This window comes from Acinonyx jubatus, chromosome D3 (genome assembly GCF_027475565.1).
Source record: "Acinonyx jubatus isolate Ajub_Pintada_27869175 chromosome D3, VMU_Ajub_asm_v1.0, whole genome shotgun sequence".
Lineage (NCBI taxonomy): Eukaryota > Metazoa > Chordata > Mammalia > Carnivora > Felidae > Acinonyx > Acinonyx jubatus.
Genome location: NC_069392.1, coordinates 39,339,421 through 39,354,238, shown reverse-complemented (window position 1 = coordinate 39,354,238; position 14,818 = coordinate 39,339,421). Strand labels below are relative to the sequence as shown.

Sequence of the window (14,818 nt, the reverse complement as noted above, 5' to 3'; positions counted from 1 at the left end):
AGAAGAGAGAAGGACACAGTCTCAGAAGAGTTCATTTAATTAGGTTAAATATTGATGGAGGATTACACAGATGTATTTTTTATAGATTGACCAGGAAAGCTATGGTCAATTATCATGAGGCAGTAACTTTATTTTTTTCCTTTTGAATAATCTCCCCCCCGCCCCCGCCCCACCCCAACATTTGTAATAAATTGCACACACAGAAGAAACCTATAAGTAACCACTGTGGTAACTGCTATTTTGCAGTAATTAATTTCTCTAGAGACAGTGATAATCATCCTGAAATCCATGAGCTGTGTGTATGCTCCTGGCTCCCAAAGGCCCAATGCATTTTAAATGCAACCTTTCAGTTCCTACAACATGGAGGAAACAGAATGCAGCAAGACTGTGAAAGTATACAACTCAGATGTGCAAAAAAAATTTCGTTTGTTTTCCTTTTGACTGCTCATTGGCAAGCTGACTTCCCTCTCCCACTCCGCCCTTTTCATTTCTCAGGTATCAAGAGGAAAGCTTGATTTTAGTTCTTTACAATATTTCCATTTCTTCCCAATTATGCAGGTTTGTTTCAGTGTAAACAATTGGTCCATTCAAAGTTCAGCTTCCCATTAGGGCTGATAAAAATCTTTATCTGGTTAAGTAAATTCTCTCTCTCTCTCTCTTTTTTAAAGTTTATTTATTTCTTTAGAGAGGGGAGAGGGGCAGAGAGAAAGGAAGAGAGAGAACCTGAAGCAGGCTCCATGCTGTCCCAACCCATGAGCAACGTGAGATCATGACCTGAGGGGAAATCAGGAGTCCCAGGCCTAACGGACTCAGCCACCCAGGCGTCCCTAAAATACTCTTATCTCTTAAATGTAGTCTCATCCACCTTTTCTTCTTCTGGGGAAATCGGCAGGACTTACATATTTTCTTGATGTCTTCCAGATAAAAGGTGCTTGTATGGTGCAGTGTCCAGGCCTCCTCTGACCTCAGAGACAATGTCCCATGCGTGCTCTGTAAAGTCTGCTGCTAGTCAAGTGCCCAGGGGCTCTCTCCCCTACAGTCACATCCTCTGCACCTATACGTAAGCCCCTCCCCAGCGGGTCCTCCCAAGTTTGCCCCCTTGGGATCCGCCTACGGGAGGGTCTGACCCTGGTGACCCTTCTTGAGAACCAACAGCAACCTGGGAACCCATATTCCATTCTCCTCTGTCCCCACCACAGTGTGTGACCTCGGCTCAGCCCAGAGAGAAAATTGCAACAAGCCTAAACATGCACTGCAATACGTCTCCCTTCTGCAATGACCCTAGGAAAAAGGGCAGGCTTTGCCCCTCCTCTTCCTGTCTGACAGAACATTCCCCTTCATCACATCCTCTTTCTTCCGGAGGTGACTCTCGCCCTTGCCCCAGGGTGGAAAGGGTTCAGGAAACAGAAACCAGCTTATCGTAAGGAAACAAAGGCCAGGAATCGTTCAAAAACATTTTATCTGTTACAAGGAGGAAAGAAGTCTCTAGGACAGCAAGGATTTGCCTCAGCAGGGAAAGGCCAGGACCTGGTGGAAGAGACCGCCCTTCACGGAGGGAGCTAGGTGCCCAGGTCGCTGCCCAGGGGGCTCACCCTGCCCTTGTCCACAGGGGTAGGAGGAGCCTGGGTCAAGAAGGACCCAGGTGTGCGAGGTCTGCATCCGCAGTATCAGGCACGGGGTCTGGCTCATTAGATTTACGGAGAAAGTTATAGTCAATGGAATGTAGGAATTCTGGCCTTTGCCAGCGACTCACTCTTTGGCATGGTCAAGCTTTATTGGGTGAGTATCTGTTTTTCTGTCTATAAAGTAGAGCTGATAATAAATAAACCCTACCTCACAAGGTTTTTTCCAGTGTGAAAGAGAAATGGCATTGAATGTCACTTGGTGAGCACAGAAATGTAGGGATAAAAGATTCTTAATTCTTCAATACCCCCAGATAGCAAGAAGGTAGTGACTAAAAAGAAATGTTTATTCTCTCATTGGCATTTTTTAATAGGGTAGGAAGAATAAGAGATTTTTTTTTCATTGAATCAATGTAACTCTTTTCATGTTGATAGAGAAAAATGTGGGTGTGCCTGGCTGGCTGAGTTCCTAGAGCATTCCACCCCTGATATGGGGTTGTAAGTTCGAGCCCCATGTTGGGTGTAGAGATTACTTAAAAATAAAAATCTTAAAAAAGGGAGAGAGAGAGAGAGAGGGAGGGAGAAAGAGTATAATGTAGCAAGTGAACATTTTTATCCTTTGCAACCTGGGTCTTAATGCAATCAAGTTTGCGAATTACTGCCCCAGACTCATCTTGTTTGCCACTCATTCCAACAAAGAGATTAGAATCATTAGGGTAAAATTCTGTCCCCAAACTTGAATTGAAAAATTTTAAGTAGGCTCCCTGCCCAGCATGGAGCCCAACATGGGGCTTGAACTCACAACCCTGAGATCAAGACCTGAGCTGAGATCAACAGTCAGATGCTGCCACCCAGGTGCCCCTTTTAAATTGAGATTTGACTGGGATTTTGTTAAATCTGACATTTTATAATACTGAGCTTTCTCATTCAGGAAGATGGTAGTTTCATTCACTTACTCAGATTATTATTTTGCTCTGAGTACATTTTGGAATTTTCTTCATAGAGTCTAGTATGTTTTACATAAAGAATTTTATAAGGTTTTTTTTCATACTATAAAAAGAGACTTTTCTCTCCATCACAGTTTAGCTGTTTATAGATGATATACAAGAAAGTTACTATCCTACTAAAAATTTGTCCTTTATAGTTGCCATAATAAAAATAACAATAAGAAGTGATAAAATTATAGTAGTACTGAACAGCTGCCAGATGGCAGGCACTATATTCTGTGTTTACATGTATTTTCCTGTTGAATCTTCACAGTAATCCTCTAGTTATTTATCACTGTTATCCTAATTTATAAATGAAAAAACTGAAGTTCAGTGAGATGAAGTAACATGCCTAAGGTCACACAGTTCATTCCTGAGCACTCACTAATTCCCTTAGGTTTTCTAGATACACAATCATATCGTTTATACAAAATGAGATTTGTCTACTCCTTTCTGAGGGTTATGTCTCCTATGTTTGTTTCATGCTTCACTGAATTGGTCATAATTATATAGTAAAATATTAAATAGTTATCATCTCTTAAATGTTCCTGAACCCTCATACCTTTGGTGGACATGAGTATATGATGCTTAGTCAGTTGCAGTAATGATAACAATAATCCCTAACGTTTATTGTGCAGCTAGACAGTCTGAGTCTAGAATTGATGCTCTCAACCACACTACTAATTCAGGAACTACTCTCACTTGTTCTAGCATGTTCCATGCCACTCTAACATGATCCTCATGCTTCAAACCTTCTCTCCCCTCTCCCCTAAGTTTCCTGGCTTTGTAGCTAAGCTTCATCTCCAAGTCTAGCCCCAGTTGGACTAGTGGTCCTGTTTACCATGGATTTTATTTGGTTCTTCCTCGTGATACTGCTTGTAGTGGTCTCTTGGCTCTATCAATGAAATTAAATAAAGAGGTGGCCCATCTCTGTGTCTTCTTTAGGCCTCAACACCCATTCTATGTAGGCCCACAATTTCCTTTTACCAACATACACCATTGAAGTCTCTCCCAACTTCCCTTTAAAATATCTTTGAAAACAACAACAAAAAAAGAGGAATTGCTAATTAAAAACTCACCATACCTAATGTCAGAAAGGCCAAAGAGAAGTGATACTCTTCTAACTACACTTCCATATTCTTTCTAAAGGGAAATTTGACAGTGCATGTAAAAAAAAAAAAAAAAAATCATAGAATTTTCCATATTCCTTGACTGAGAAATCTCACTGGTTGGAATTTATCCCAAGTCATCATGGATGAACACAAGTATATTTCTACAAAAGTCTTTATTTCAGTATTATTTAAGATGGCTAAAAATTTATAGAATCTAGATGTCTAATGATGAATGTTTTGTTAAATAAATTATACTACATCGAGAGGAATATTTCATAACATGGAGAAGTTCATGATATACACTGTCAGGTGCAAAAAAGTATATCACAATTCAACATATGGAGTAAAATCCCATTTTTGTTGTATATAGATATATTCATTTCCCTATAACTATGTGACTATAAATATCGATTGTCTATATATTTATGTATCACTTTAGAAATCACCACAGCAAACAGAAATATACACCCCCAAATATTCAATTTTGTAATAATTGTGTCTGTGTAATTATGAAGAAGTGGAAATGTGTATTTCTTCTTTTCACTCAAAGGTTTCTTTTTTTTACATTTTAATTTTCAGTATGTATTTGTTTACTGGTTTCTGAATTTTCTACAATTGATATACATTACATTTGGAATAGGAAAAAAAGTTATTCTTAAAACCATTTGTTAATTAGGTTATAAGCAAAGAGACACAAACTATAGGGCTCAAATAAGATGGAAGAGTTTTTAAATCTCCCCAAACTGTCTCAAGGTGAAAGGTCCAGTGTTATGATGAAGCTGTATTCCACAGTTATTTAGGGAGACAGATTGCTTTCACCTCGTGCTGCTATTATCTGGGTTAATATCCTTTCCATTTGGTAGAAGCTGGCTAACCTCCATATCCCTATTCTAGCCCACAGGAGAGTCCAGAACAAGTACATTTGTCTCTAAGGAGATGACCAGGAAGTTGCACACTTCATTTCCATTCTCTATGGGCTTCATCCTGGTCACACACCACACCAGTCTATGATCAAGGCAGGCTGTGATCTGTATCTGCCAGCCATAGATACATGTTTAGCTAAAATTGAGGGTGAAGGAATTATTACTAAAACTCAGAAGGAATCAATTAATAGATGCTCCCTCAGATATTATAAAGCTACAATAGTTGAAATACTGTAATACTGTGGTACAAGAATAATGGAGTAGACTGGGTATACCAAAAGCAGGCTCAAATTCATATAAGATTTAAGCATATAAAAAAAGGTAGCTTTTCAAGTTAGGATGGTTGACAGAATGAATTATTCAGTCAGTGATGTTGAGAACTGGATAACCATTTGGAAAACAACAAAATTAGATTAAATAACAAAATGTATTCCAGATGTCTTAAATACTTAAAGTGCTATAGGGAAATATTGATGAAAATGGTGACCAGATTGTACTTCTGCTTTAGTTGGTTCCCCATTCCACAGATCTCTGGGCCTTATTGAGCTTAATTATCTCTTCATTGACCTTTGGCAACCAGAACTGCCATATACCAGATGTAGAGGGCCATGGTTGTGTTAGATCAGAAGAGTGCTTTCTATTTTGTTTTTTTGTTGGTTTGTTTATATCCTTTCTATGATCCTTTTTTCTTTGTGTTGATCTTATGTGTTGCTAAATACAATGCATAAGACTAGTAATCCACCTGAGACTACCCTAAACATGCATCTGATTGTATGTGCTGCATATGAAAAGTAGTTTCCAACTCAATAACAATAAACTCGATTAAAAAATGGGTGAATGACCTGAATAGACATTTCTCTAACGATGATATGCAAATGGCCAACAAACATATGAAAAGATGCTTAATATCACTAATCATTAGAGAGTGCAGGGGGACCTGGCTGGCTCATTCAGTACAGCATGTGACTCTTAATCTCAGGGACCTGATTTTAAGCCCCACATGGGCATAGAGCCTACCTAAAAAAGAGAAAACAAATGGAAATCAAAATCACAGTGAGAGACACCACATCATGTCATGTTCTACCCACTGATAGGAGGATGGCTACTATTAAACATTAAAAAAACAGAACATTAAAGTATTGGTAAGGATGTGGAGAGATTGGAACCCTTGTGCACTGTCAGTGGTAATGCAGCTGCTATGGGAAAAAGTGTGGCTGTTCCACAAAAAATTAATAGAAGTAGAACTACCATATGATCGAGCAGTCCCACTTCTGGGACACATATGTTTTGATTCCATTTATATGAGGTATCTACAGTAGACAAATTCATAGAAACAGGAAGCAGAATGGTGGTTACCAGGGGTTGGGGGAAGAGGGAAATGGAGAGCTGTTTAATGGGTATAAAGTTTCAGCTTTCCAACATGAAAAGAGGTCTGGAGATGGATGGTCCAACAATGTTAGTATACAGAACACCACTGAAGTGTACATTTAAAATGGTTAAGACAGTACATTTTGTATTATATGTTTTTGACTATAATTAAATTATAATTAAATTATATGTTTTGACTATATGTTTTTGACTATAATTTTGACGAAATTAAACATATATGTTTTTGAGTATAATATAAAAAAATTAATCTTGGGGCAGGCACCTGGGTGGCTCAGTCAGTTAAGCATCCAACTTCGGCTCAGGTCATGATCTCACGGTTCGGGACTTCAAGCTCCACATTGGGCTCTCTGCCGTCAGCATGAAGCCCACTTCAGATCCTCTATCTCCCTCTCCCTCTGCCCCTCTCCCACTCATATTCTGTCTCTGTCTCTCAAAAATAAATAAACATTAAAAACTCTTTAATAAAAAAATTAATCTTGGGATGCCTGGGTGGCTCAGTCAGTTAAGCATCTGACTCTTGATTTTGGCTCAGGTCACAATCTCACAATTTGTGATATGGAGCCCTGTGTTGGGCTTCACCCTGACAGTGCTCCGCACAGCTTGGGATTCTCTTGGGAGCCTGCCTGGGATTCTCTCTGTTCCTCTGTCTCTGCCCCTCCCCAACTCATGCTTGCTCTCTCTCTCTCTCTCTCTCTCCAAAATAAGTAAATAAACTTTAAAAAAATAAATAAAAATTAATCTCATCACAGAGTTTGTGGTTTCAGATTGCAAGAATCAGAAATAGAGATTTCTGGGGCACCTGGGTGGCTCAGTTGGTTAAGCACCTGACTTTGGCTTAGGTCACAACCTCATGGTTCATGAGTTCGAGCCCTGCATTGGGCTCTGTGCTGACAGCCTCAGAGCCTGGAGCCTGGTTCAGATTCTGTGTCTCACACTCTCTCTCTCTGCCCTTTCCCACTCATGCTGTCTGTTTCTCTCTCTCTAAATTGAATAATAATAATAAAAAAAAAAACATTAAAAAAATAAAAAGAAAAGAAAGAAATAGAGATTTCTTATAACCAAGCTGTTCAATATGGTAGCCTCTAGCCACATGTGGCCATGGAGCACTTAAAATGACATTCCTACTTGAGATGTGCTATAAGTTAATAATATACACTGAAGGGGTCCTAGGCTGGCTTAGTTGGTGGAGCATGTGACTCTTGATCTCAGGGTTGTGAGTTTAAGCCCCATGTTGGGTGTAGAGATTGCTTAAAAATGAAATCTTAAAATCATCATCATCATCACCCATACCGAGGTTCAAGAACTAGTGAAAAAAAAATTAAATAAAATTAAATAATAATTTTTATATTGGTTATATGCTGAATAGTAATGTTTTAGATATATTAGGCTAAGTAAAAATATATTATTAAAATTAATTTTACCTGTTTCTTTTTACTTTTTTTTTTTTTTTAATGTAGCTACTAGATTTCACAGAGATTCTGAAATTATCAGACCAGGAATTTAAAATAACTATGAATAATATGTCAAGAGGTCTCATACAGAAGGGAGACAACTTAAGAACAGATAAGAGCAGAGAGATGGAAACTCAAAGAAAGAATCAAAACAAAATATTAGAAATCAAAACCACTGCGGCAGAAATGAAGAATGAAGAATGCCTTTGATGGGCTCATCAATAGACTACACATGAAAAAAGAAATCAGTGAACTTGAAGATATGTGAATGGAAACTTCCCAGACTGAAAAGCAAAGAGAAGAAAAGAATCAAAAAGATGTAACAGGATATCCAAGTATTATGGGACAATTACAAAAGGTGTCATATATAGTGATTGCAATACCCAAAGAAAGGAAAAAACAGAAGTAAGACTTAAACTATTCAAACTGCAGAAAATTTGAGACAGGGAGCAAATCTTTTTTTATTAAAAAAAAATTTTTTTAATGTTTGTTTATTTTTGGGAGAGAGAGACAGAGCATGAGCGGGGGAGGGGCAGAGAGAGAGGGAGATGCAGAATCGGAACCAGGCTCCAGGCTCTGAGCTGTCAGCACAGAGCCTGACGTGGGGCTCCAACTCACGAACTGCAAGATCATGACCTGAACTGAAGTGAGATGCTCAACTGACTGAGCCACCCAGGCGCCCCAACCCCTAAAAAAGTCTTTTTAAGAACTATAATTGATACACTATGAGAGGAGAGAAAAACTGAATCATATAAAATGCTCAATTAAAATCAGAGAAGGCTGTGATGCCTGGCTGGCTCAGTCGGTGGAGCATACTAGACTCTTGATCTCAGGGTCATGAGCTAGAGTTACATTGGGTGTAGACACCAAAAAACCAAACCAAAACAAAGAACCAAACCCCACCCCTGCCCCCACATGAAAATAAAGAACAAGAGAACAATGAATAAAAAACAGTTATAAATATGGCATATATTAATTCAGCTATATCAATAATCACTTTAGCGGTGCGTGGGTGGCTCAGTTGGTTAAGTGTCTGACTTCAGCTCAGGTCATGATCTCATGGTTCATGAGTTGGAGCCATGTGTCAGGCTCTGTACTGATAGCTTGGAGCCTGAGCCTGCTTTGGATTCTGTATCTCCCTCTCTCTCTGCCCCTCCCTGCTCACACTCTCTGTCTCAAAAATAAATAAAACATTATTAAAAAAAAAAAATAATCACTTTAAATGTGAATGATCTAAAAATACCAATTAAAAGAGACTGTCAGAGTGGATAAAGTAACAAGACCTAGCAATATGTTGTCTATAAGATTAAATATAAAGACATTAAAAGTGAAGAGATGGAGAAAGATATACCATGTTAAATCCTCCCAAAAGAAAGCAGCAGTAGCTATATTAATTTCAGACAAATTATGTCCTGCAATATCTTGGAAGGCAGTGCTCATGCCAGTCAGGCTCACAGCTCGAGAAGTGTTTGAGGAAGGTCAGAATGTTTATGTATTTGACTGCTTTCTCTGTCTTTCGCTAAGTCCTACGAGAGGGATGAGTCCAGGCAAGAGGTAGGTTTGAAAGCAGAGTGAAATGGAATACATTTCCAAGGAGGGAGGTTTGGTGAAACCTTTCTCATGTGCTCTTTACCAGTCAACAGGAGCCAGCCAGATTAATAAAGTTTGGTTGCTTCCCAACCTAAGCCAGTTGCCTCACATAGCATCAGGTTATCCATCATATTTTGAGTGCGGGTGTGAGCCATGTGTGTAAAAGAGGAGACTCTTCGGGCTTTCCAGACATGATGTGTGGTTGTGGTTACTTGACCATGGAGTTGAATGGAAGGAAATATACCAGAAATGTATTAAGAATCCACAAGACTGGCCCTCAAGAACTAGTAATTCTTCAACCCCTAAAGCAATCCCCAGGGCTCCCACAACTGAACCTACACAAGAGCATTACCCTTCAATACCACTTCAGATGTGGCTATGAAGCATGATTGATGGAAGAACCTTTCAAAGGCAAAGCTGAAGGCCACAGTGGGCAATAAAGAAGGAGATTGTCTGGCAGAGCTCGAGTCTAATGGAGAAACACACTTAATTGCCAGTGCAGGGAGCCTTTCGCCTTAGCAAGCATTACACCATTGCCGTTCAATGATTGCTGTTTCCTTCCTTTTCTTTGTTTTTCCAAAAGAAGATTCTTATGATCCCATTCTTAATTCATCACTCTTTTTGGTGAGTGGAGGTGGGGAGGACACATAATCTGTTTTTCAGAAGATGCTCACATGAAACCGTCCCAGAGAGTCCTGATGGGGGAATGCATGTCACAGAGATCCTAGATTTTGAACTGAATGCAGTGGCCAGATGGAAATTTGGGTTGTTTCACTTGAACAGGGGACAAGTGTGTTTTATATGTAGGAAGAAGGCTGAGTGTGTGTAATTGGGTTATCGTGGGTGGGTTGTGGCTGAAACTGTATGCATTTTCCCCTCTCCCTCTAGCAATAGAATTATCAAATTTTAGATTAGCATATGGTCATTCCGTCAAAGGCTATATTTCTCAACCTCCTTAGCATAGCTGGGTTTGAACATGTAACTTGCGTCTAGTTAATGGGATGTGACAAGAATTCATATATACCATATATTTTTAAACTATTAAAAGAAATAGGCATGGCTCCCTTATTCCTTCCTCTCTTGCCAGTGGCTGAAAAGTAGCAAGAGCTGAAGTAGGCATTGTAGGTTACAAGAGAGCAGCCACGGTGGAATAACAAAATAGAAGGGGTGTGACCCTCAGCACCTCAGAGTTGCCATATTAGCCCTGGAGTGCTTATGTTCAAACTGATAAAGAGAGAAATGCATCTCTTTCATGTTTATTTGGGTCTTAGAGCAAATAAAGCTTATAACCTAATTAATGCAAGCTTCTGATCAACTATCATATCTCATTGCATTGTAACTCTTTTCCTTAATTGTGATTCTTTTTATTATAAGTAGCCAATCAGCAACGATATCAGGGAATAATAATGTGTAGCAAGTTTCTACTATAATCCAATCTCTACTATAATCTACTTGGAATCCAAGTTCAACCAGCCCTTGCAGGATCTAAAATGGGAATTAGAGAAGATATCAGGAAATGAGGTTATTCTCATCTCTGCTTCTACAGACCAGTTTTCTCTGCTTTGGTTGGTATATGACCCAATGTGATTGAGTTGGCCCCAACTTTACATCATTTCCTAACAGAGACAGAATGGGACCTCTGTTCTAATTCCAGAGTTTCCAGAATAGGGAATCTGGCCCAGCTTTGACTAGGGTCTACTTAATCCAATCATCCCATAGGCTGGTATTTGAAAAGAAATTTCTTAGAAAAGGTTGGTGTCAGCTTCAGAGATAGCCTATGGGTTTAATATATCATTAATTTATGTGTCTGTCTTCTGCATTATAGTTTGTTGTGAGGTTGGGAAGAAACAGGAACTCCTATTCATTGCTGGTAGAAATGCAAATTGGTATTTGCATTGTGAACTGGAATTTGGCAATATCCAACAAAACAGACACGTATTTATTTTTGACACAGCAATTGCACATCCAAGAAGTTGTCTTCAGCATACATCTTCAGTAACATGAAAACAAATATGCATGAGATTGTTCATTGCAAAATTCTTTGTAATTACGCCCTAAATGTCCAAACATAAGAAAATAATGGAAGTATGGTACACCTATACAATGGAGTGCTCTAGAACTGTTAAAAAAAAAAAAGTAGTAAGGTTGATATCTATAAACTGATAGTGAGTGATTTCCAGAACATATTCTTTTTTTTTTTTTATGTTTGTTTATGTATTTATTTTGAGAGAGAGCTTGTGTGAGCAGGGGAAGGGCAGAGAGAGAGAGAGGGAGAGAGAATCCCAAACAGGCTCCATGCTGTCAGCACAGAGCCTGATGTGGGGATGTGGGGCTCGATCCCACGAACCGTGAGATCATGACCTGAGTGAGTCAGACACCTAACCGACTGAGCCACCCAGGCACCCCTAAAGTGATTATTGATATAGTTGAATTAATATATGCCATATTTATAACTGTTTTTCATTCATCACTATTGTGTTTAGAGTAGTATCAGAGGACATGAACAATATCTGAAAACACTGTTAAAAATACTCTTCCAACAACAGATCTGTTTGAGGCTAGGTTTTCTTTATATGCTTCTACCTAAACAATATACTGCAAGAGATCACTTAAAGAAGCAGAGAATCCAGCTGTATTCTATTAAGCCAGACATTAAAGAGGTTTGCAAAAAAATATAAAACAATGCCATCTTCTGTTTTTTTAATTTGAGAAAGTGGCATCATTTTTCACAAAAAATATGATATATTTACATTTTAGGAGCTTATTAGTGTTAATTTTAGTTGAACTAGTAAATGTTTTTACAGTTTCTCAATTTTAACTTCTAATGCAGTAAATATAATGGATATCACCCACATAAACAAAAGCTCTTTGTTTCTTCAATAATTTTTAATAGTGTGAAGAGACCCTGAGACTAAAAAGTTTGAAAATTGCTGATCTGTAGTGTACTGTCTATTGTATAATAAAGAAATATACATATATCTAATTTTTTTTTTTGCAAAAAGAAACACAGGAAAGACTAGAAACCAATAATCTGGGTTAACCTAGTGGGGTTACCTACATGGTAGGAGGCACCTGCAGGATTGACCCTTCTCTAGGTAAAATTTTCACTTAGTATTGATTTTGGAACCATGTTAATGTTTTATATACAAAAAAAAAAAAAGATGATAAAGTCAAAAGAATGTGGGGCAACCATAAAATAGAATATGAATTTCAAAAATAAACCTAAATGTATTTCAAAAGAATAACAGTCATGTTAAAGAGGGTTGAATAGAGAACTAACTCAAGTAAACTTTTGAATGCAGTATTTTGACCTTATACCCTCAGACTAAAATAGATAAATAAACAAACAAACAAATAAATAAAATTGAATTATAATATTAGGTTTGGGGGTGCCTGGATGGCGTCGGACTCTTGATTTTGGCTCAGGTCATAATCTCAGTTTGTGAGATAGAGCCCTATGTTGGGCTCTGTGCTGACAGCGCCTGCTTGGGATTCTCTCTCTCCCTCTCTCTGTCCCTGCCCTGCTTGTGCTCTCTCTCTCTCTCTCCCCCAAAATGGATGAATGAACTTAAAAAAGAAATAATAGTAGGTTTGTTCTTCACAGAGGTGTGGCCGATGTATTCCAGAATTGAACATGTGCTAATTGCCTTGAGAGCAAGGGGACACAGTTTTCTCCCTGTCGGAGAAGAGCATAAAACTGTGAATACCAGGAGGACTGAAATGAGTCCTGTGGTGTTGGATTGAAATTGAAGGTATCAATATGAATTCATGGTTTTCTGTATGTGGATATGGGTGTGTATATGTATGGGTGTGTGTGTGAGTGTGGATGTGTGCATTCACGTCTCTGTGTGCATTCTATCTCTGCCTCCTCTCATAGGTCTTAAAAGTAATGACACTCCAGTAATTCTAAGCACACTTAGAGCCCTGGTCTTGGTTTCTAAATACTTTCTCTACTGAAAATAACTAGCATTTCTCGGAGAAATGATTGATTCCAGGGCCAGGTCACTGAAAATCAATATGGGTCCCATACCAGAAAACAAGAAAGTCCTAAAAAAAAGACAGTGTCAAGTCAAAAGGATAAGGGAGTCAGTTTGAGGAGCTCCCACTGGCCAAATAGGAGACAGTCTGATCATCAAAATAAGTAACAATGATCAGTTACAACCCACTGAATAGAAGGACTCCACAAATCTATATTGATATAAATAAACAAGCAAGCAAAAAAATGGGGAAAGGAAAAGCTCTTAGTAGAATGCCAACAATAGTAGAATACCAACAAATAAATGTAAAAGAAATTATGGTGTGGGAATTGATAAATATGACAGTAATATTTGATTCAAGCTAGAATCATAATGGATTAGACACCACCTTAACCAAATAATTAAAGCTAACATTACAAGCCAGCATTGAAATCAAGTGCCACCTAATATGATGTACTGAGCAGGACATAATGTCACTTTTTGTGATACATCTGTCAAAAATGCCCAGGCTCAACTATCCACAATAACCAAAGTATGGAGAGAGTCTAAACGTCCATTGACTGACAAATGGATAAAGAAGATGTGGTAAATATATACAATGGAATATAACTCTGCAATCAAAGAGAATGAAATCTTGCCATTTGTAACAACATGGATGGAACTAGAGTGTATTAGGCTAAGTGAAATAAGTCAGTCAGAGAAAGACAGATACATGATTTCACTCGCATGGAATTTAAGAAATACAACAGATGAACATATGGGAAGAGAAGGACAAATAATGTAAAAAGAGAGAGGCAGACAAACCGTAAGAGACTCTTAAATACAGAGAACAAACTGAGGGGTGTTGGGTGGGGGGATGGGCTAAATGGGTGAGGGGCATTAAGGAGGGCACTTGTTGGGATGAGCACTGGGTGTTATATGTAAGTGATGAGTCAGTAGATTCTATTACTGAGATCATTAGTACACTATATGTTAACTAACTTGGATTTAAATAAATTTTTTAAAATGCCCAGCCTCAATTTAATTATGAGGAAACATGAGAAAATGCCAAAGTGAGTGTGCTGCTGGAAAATAAGAGGCTTTTACTCTTCAAAAATGCCAAGGTCATGAATGACAAAGACAGTCTGTTCCAGATGAATGGAGACTGAAGAGATATACTGACTATATAAAATGTGTGATTCTAGATTGGGTCTTAAGTCTAGAAATTTTTGCTTTCTTATGAAAAACATTTTTTGACAACTAGCAAAATATGAATTTGGTCCATATTTTAGGTAATAGCATTATATCAATGTTAGTTTCCTAATGTTATAACTGTACTCTGTAAGAGGAAGTCCTTGTTCTTAGGAAATACACACTGAAGTATTTTGTGCTCAAGCGGTAACATACCTGCAACCTATTCTCAACTCATTCAAGGAAAATGGATATATATGTGGGAAATGATTGTGTGTGTGTGTGAACAATGAACCAAATCCAAAGAATCTGGGTGGTGAAGAGTATATGAGAGTGTTTTGTACTATTCTTTTTTAAAAATTAAAAAAAAAATTAATGTTTATTTATTTTTGAGAGAGAGAGAGAGAGAGCAGGGAAGGGGCAGAGAGAGAGGGAGACTCAGAATCCGAAGCAGGCTCCAGGCTCTGAGCTCTGAGCACAGAGCCCGAAGCAGGGCTCGAACTCAAAAACCGCGAGATCATGACCTGAGTTTAAGTCAGATGCTTAACCAACTGAGCCACCCAGGCGCCCCTGCTTTGTACTATTCTTACTTCTTTTT

General features: G+C 38.4%; 2 long non-coding RNA genes across 4 annotated transcripts in view; one reads left to right on the top strand and one right to left on the bottom strand.

Moving 5' to 3' along the window:
* The window catches only part of LOC113602200 (uncharacterized), a 134,089-nt gene that overhangs the window by 107,115 nt on the left and 12,156 nt on the right, over positions 1–14,818 (bottom strand). The gene's annotated exons all lie outside the window — the stretch shown is intronic.
* On the top strand, positions 1,232–10,384 carry LOC128312413 (uncharacterized). The gene is made up of 2 exons (XR_008291729.1): positions 1,232–1,779; positions 7,490–10,384. It is a non-coding gene; the product is annotated as an uncharacterized LOC128312413 (long non-coding RNA).